Below are 5,814 nucleotides of genomic sequence, written 5' to 3' on the forward strand. Positions count from 1 at the left end.
AGTTGTATGCGACGGTATTTTGGCTGTGACTCTGTTGTGGGTGTAGCTTAGTGATACAGCACCCCGGGGTTCAGTCCCCAGCATTTGTCTCCTTCTCCAAAAATAAGAAAGAAATCTAATTATCAAAGATCAGTAGCATCTTGACAAACATCTCAGGACTGACTAGAAAGGGCTCCCACCCATCCAAATAGAGAAAAATGGAGCATCATAAAGAATAAGAAAGGCAGCTTTGCGTAGTGGCAGTATCATAGCCAATAAAGTTTATCTGAGGTGTGATTATTGCTAATTGAAAACTTTTTCCAATACCCGGCCTTGATGACCTGCAATATAAGCAACACTGGCAATTTTTGACAGTCTCTATAGAGACTGAATTAAAAAAAAAAAAGAAGAAGAAGAAGGAGGAAGTTATACTTTGTGTATGTATGATTGTCAAAATACATTCTATTCACTGTACAACTACAAAGAACAAATGGAAAATTTTTTAAAAAGAATAAGGAACAATTCAAACACCTCTCTTTTTTTTTTTTTTAAGCGTGCTGAAATACATCAGGCAGGAGGCAGGACAGGTGAGTCTTTGCTGAAAGGCTTGGAGGAGGCTAGGTGTTTTGTTTTTGTTTTTAAAGAGAGACAGAATTTTTTTTAATATTTATTTTTTAGTTTTCGGTGGACACAACATCTTTATTTTATTTTTATGTGGTGCTGAGGATCGAACCCAGCGACTCTCGCATGCAAGGCGAGCGCGTTACCGCTTGAGCCACATCCCCAGCCCTCCAACACCTCTTGATGGATGAATGGTTATACAACATATGCACATACATACAATGGAATATTATCCAGTCTTAAAAGGAGGGAAATTTCTGACATGTATTGATTGATATTGGTTGAAGAGGGAAACAATTCTACCATGGAAATAGCAGCCCGTTGGGAATGAAATTCAGCCAACCTTAGCATCTGGAGAGTTTGAGCATGCAAGTATGCTGAAATATAAAGAGAAGTCATCACCTTGGGAATATTTGTACCAGGGCTGGGAATGTAGTGCAGTGGTAGAGCACTTGCCTAGCAACCATGAGGCCCCGAGGATAGAACCCTCGAATGAAAGAAAAGACAAGAGCATGAGGCAAAGAAGAGGAGGGGAACTGGTCTGCACTGACTCAAACCAGCTGTGGAATATTATGTAGGATGACTGGAAAAATTTGGATATGATCTGTGGGTAAGATGATTTTTAGAAACTTATTTTCTTACATGTGATGAAGGAATTGTGGTTTTAGAAGACATTGCCCATGTTAATTAAGGTTGTGATCTTTTGATGTTCATCATTTACTTTAAAATACTTTAGCAAATCATAAAAAAGCAAATATGACGCAAAAATGGTGAAATGTTAGTAACTGTTAAATGTCCAAATGGGCTCATTAAATTGTTTTACGTACTTTTCTGAACATTTGAAAGTTTTCAAGTGTAGCAGTTGTCACTTAGCCGATACTTTCCAGGATCCCCAGTGGATGACTGAACCCTAATATATTTTTCCTGTACTCATAGGCCTATAATAAATTTTAATTTATACATTAGGCAAGTAAGAGATTAGCAACGATATCTAATAATAAAATAGAATAATGGTAACAATATGCTGTAATAAAAGTTATTTAAAATGTATGAATTGTTTATTTCTGGAATTTTCCATTTAATTTTTTCGATCATAGTTGACTATACATGACTGAAACCCAGAAAGTGAAACCATGGATAAGGAGGTACTAAGGTATAAAAGCAAAAATGGGTCTGTGGGGCTCTGAGAAGCACAAATTCAGGGGTTAAGAACCATTTCAGGGTGAAATAGTACATCCAAACAAATTGGTGGGTATAATTGTGACTGCCATATTTATCTGTAAATAAAGACTGACATTTATTTATAAATATCTATAAATATAAACCTGTCTCAGAAACACTGAGTGCCCAGTTCAGCAGGACCACATAACTAACAGTGCTAGAGTTTGGCTCTGGAATGTCCCTCGAAAGCCCATGCGCTGGAGGCTGGGTCCCCAGCCATGGTGCATTGGTAGGTGGTGGAACCTCTAAAGGTGGAGCCTAGTGAAAGGTCTTTAGATCACTGAGTTGGGCCACTTATGGGGATTGTGGGACCCGGATCTCTGTCTCTGCTTCTTCTCTCTCCTTACTCCCTATACACTCCTGGGTCTCTCCAGAGACCCAGAAGCAACAGGCCCAACTGTGGTCATGGACTGAAACCTCCAAAACTGAGCCAAAATACACCTTTTCTTTTATAAACTAATTGCCTCTGGTATTTATTGCAGCAACAGGAAGCTGACAACCAAAACAGTCCTAGAGAAATTCCAAGTCAGGAAGCTGCAGAACTGGTTAGGCCCTCGGTCTTCTACAGTGGGTAAAGGACTAGGCTGGAGACACAGAGCCTTGGGCTCTAACCTTGGGGCTACCATTTGCCTTTTCAAGGCTCAAGCTCAGCCTAAGATTTCCTACTTTAAAATGGGGATTTGTTGTTATCTATTCAATTGACCAATTTCTTAATCATATGCAAAGTTTCAGCCCTGGTCCAGATGCTGAAAATATGGTATGAAGATATCCCTGCAGAGTTTGCTCAACGGGGAAGAGACAGGTGAGACCCAAACACTGGCCCCAGCCAGGCACAGGGGAGGGCTGGGAAGGGGGGACAGAGCAAGAACCAGGCCAAGAAAAAGGGAAGGGGTGGCTTGGGCTGGGAGATCAGGGAGGGCTTCACAACAGACCGAGTCCCAAGGACCAGTAGGTGTTCTCCACAGGCACAAGAGTGAGAGCGTGGCTTCCAAGGCAGGAGCAAAAGAACGAAGGGAAGACGGGGAGGCCCAGGAGGTGCGGCTCTGGTGCACACCAGAGGGATAGCATGTGAGGCGCTGGGCCCCAGGCTGTGCCAGACTTTGGAAGGATGTCATTTATTCTGGTGCCCAAATCAACAAGCATTCAAGAGCCAAGGAGGAAAGCCAGGAGAGCTGGTGTTTGCAGAAGATGATTCTGGAAACATGGGGAGAACCAGCTGGGAGGTGAGAAGGCGCAGGTGGAGCTGTAAACCTTTTCAGGGGCCATGGACTCCCTTTCAGGGTAATGTTTTTAGGTGCATGGATTAAAATACGTAGGATTACAAAGGAAACTTTGAAAATCTGCTGTCAAAATGTATTTAAAACTTGTGATGTGTAATATGTGTGCTTCTCTTTTTTAATACATTAAATAACAGATGTAATGGTGAATTTAACAACACTATGATTTGATTAATTGATTGATTGATTAGTACTGGGGAGTGAACCCAGGGGCACTTTACCACTAACCTCCATCCCCAGCCCTTTTTATTTTGAGGCAGGAGCTTGATAAATTACTTAGGGCATTGCTAAATCGCTGAGGCTGGCCTTAAACTTGTGATCCTTCTGCCTCAGCCTCCAAAGTCGCTGGGATTGCAGGCATTTACCTCCCACCCCTATGCCTGGCACAACTACTAGGACTTTAAACAAGTGATTATTGTATATCGTATTTTTCATGTGATACCAGGTAAAACAGGAATTTAGATGGATGACATCGTCACAGGTACTGCTTGTGGATTGTTGCCTCAGTCATCTCTGAAGGGAAAATTTGATTTCATACCGGGGTTGCTGAAAACAAGGACAGGCTTGGTTTCCCCCTGAAGTGTAAGAAAGACCCTTTGAATTCCATCAGAAAACCCTCGGGGGACACCTCTCTAGATTGACTGTCCTGACTGCCCTGGAATTTGGTATGGCACCGTGTGGATGTAGTTTTAGGATTGTGCCAAGTTCAGGGGAGACTCCATTTCCTTTCAAAGTTCCAACCTCATGATTTGGTTCTTTGGGGTGGGTTTGCTTGGGAGCAGGATATTCAGGTAACTGGTGGTACCACTGCACAGCTGACGTTAATCCAAGCAGAGGAAAAGCAACTTTGACCAGGGGAGACTCTGTTAGACCCATCCCATTAAGCAAAGGCCCAACACTCGCATCAGAGAGTGCATCACTCCTAAGGTTCTCTGAGGGAAGGAACATTTCTTTTGTGCTGTTTGCCTAAAATGCATTGCAAAAAAGAAGAAGGAGGAGGAGGAGGAGGAGGAGGAGGAGAGCACGAGGAAACAAGAATCCCAAATCAAGGGGCTCTCTATAAAATGATGTGCCTGTCTTTTTTTTTTTTTTTTTTTAGTTATTGGCAGACATAACATCTTTGTATGTGGTGCTGAGGATCGAACCCGGGCCGCACGCATACATGCCAGGCGAGCTCGCTACCGCTTGAGCCACATCCCCAGCCCAGTGCCTGTCTTCTTAAAAAAAAATGTGCAGTGTTATGACAAAAATTGGCTGTGCAGCTGTTCCATGTGCAGGAGATTAAAAAGATTAGATGACTAACTGCCTTACTTACTTTAGGATTGAAGCCTAGCTGGAAAACAAAGGTTAATAAAGGATATTATCGGAACAACTGGCAAAATACAGAATGGACACTGTATTACATGATAATACCGTAATCATATTAATGTCTTCGCTGTGATGATTTTTCGGTGATTGTGTGAGAATGTCTTTGTTCTTAGCAGATATACTCAGAATGGTTTAGCTGGGAGGGGTATCTTTACAGTTCAGCAAAAATAAGTCTCTGTGTATTCTAGATGACAGACACACAGATGTACATCCTTATACATCATACACATGTGTGAAAATGTACACATTCGTATATACACACATGCACGTATGGAAAAAGAGCCTGTGAGCAAATGTGACCACGATGGTAACAATGGGTGGGCTTAGATAAAAAGGTTAATGAAGTTTAGATGAAGTTCATTGTCCTATTGATGAAACTTCTTTGTAAGTTGGACTTTTTTCCAAAACATACTGTTCAAAAAAATTCAGAAGCCCACCCTCCAGAGTCAGGAGGGACAGTGCTTCAGCTACTCTGATCTCAGATCAACGCCGGAGGCTCTGCTGATCAGCTAATGTGGACTAGGAATTCGTTTTCACTCGTGAAGTTGGTGGTGTTTGTTCCCTGGGCACGGCTAGGTGCCGTGCTGACCCCTGGCATGGGCAGGGCACAGGGATGGAGTCAGGCCAGGGCACCAGGCTCAGACCTGAAGCAGCCACGTGCACAAGTTCTGCACTTCAGTTCCCAGAGCTGCTCCCAGAATAGGGATCGTCGCATCTGCCCAGAGACAGCCTTTCCTGGAAGGTGCCATTGGAGAACCCAGAAGCCAGAGAGCCAGGACTTAATGGAGCTGACAGAAGAGGTTTCCAAGGGCTGTCCTGCCTGCTGAAGATTTGCACAAGTGACAAAATTCTGTCTGAGGACTGTCCTCCTCTTCTTCTACTACTACCTTCTCTTTTTCCTCCTCCCATTAATTCTGGTTTTATTGAGGTGTGATTTAAATATAAAATCCACCCCTTTTAGGATCAAGTTCAATGAATTCTGTAAATGTACAGTCATGCAACCACTAAGTTTTACAACTCTCCCATCTCCCCTAGAAGTTCCCTGTTCCACTTGGTCACCATCGCCAGCGTACCCTGACAGTGGCATACCACTGACCTGCCTTCTGTCCCTATAGCTCTGCCTTTACTAGAATTTCGTACTGGAGTCATTCAATGTGGAGTCTGTTGTGTGTCTCCGTGGCTTGTTCCCTTCTACTGCTGAGCAGTTGTCCATAGTATAGATATCCCATAATTTTTCTCTTTTCAGACACTGAGGTTGTTTCTAGTTTGGCTCTTTTGAATAAAGCTGCAATTAAATTATATTTAAATAATCTAATAGTTCTCTTTTCCTTTTAATAGATATAATGCT

General features: G+C 42.7%; 1 non-coding gene across 1 annotated transcript; it reads left to right on the forward strand.

The window, feature by feature from the left end:
- Positions 1-225: 225 nt before the first annotated feature.
- Positions 226-366, forward strand: LOC125617056. The gene has a single exon (XR_007347908.1). It is a non-coding gene; the product is annotated as a U4 spliceosomal RNA (small nuclear RNA).
- The last annotated feature ends 5,448 nt before the right edge of the window (positions 367-5,814 follow it).

The sequence above is a fragment of the Marmota marmota genome, unplaced genomic scaffold (assembly GCF_001458135.2).
Source record: "Marmota marmota marmota unplaced genomic scaffold, marMar, whole genome shotgun sequence".
NCBI classification, from domain to species: domain Eukaryota; kingdom Metazoa; phylum Chordata; class Mammalia; order Rodentia; family Sciuridae; genus Marmota; species Marmota marmota.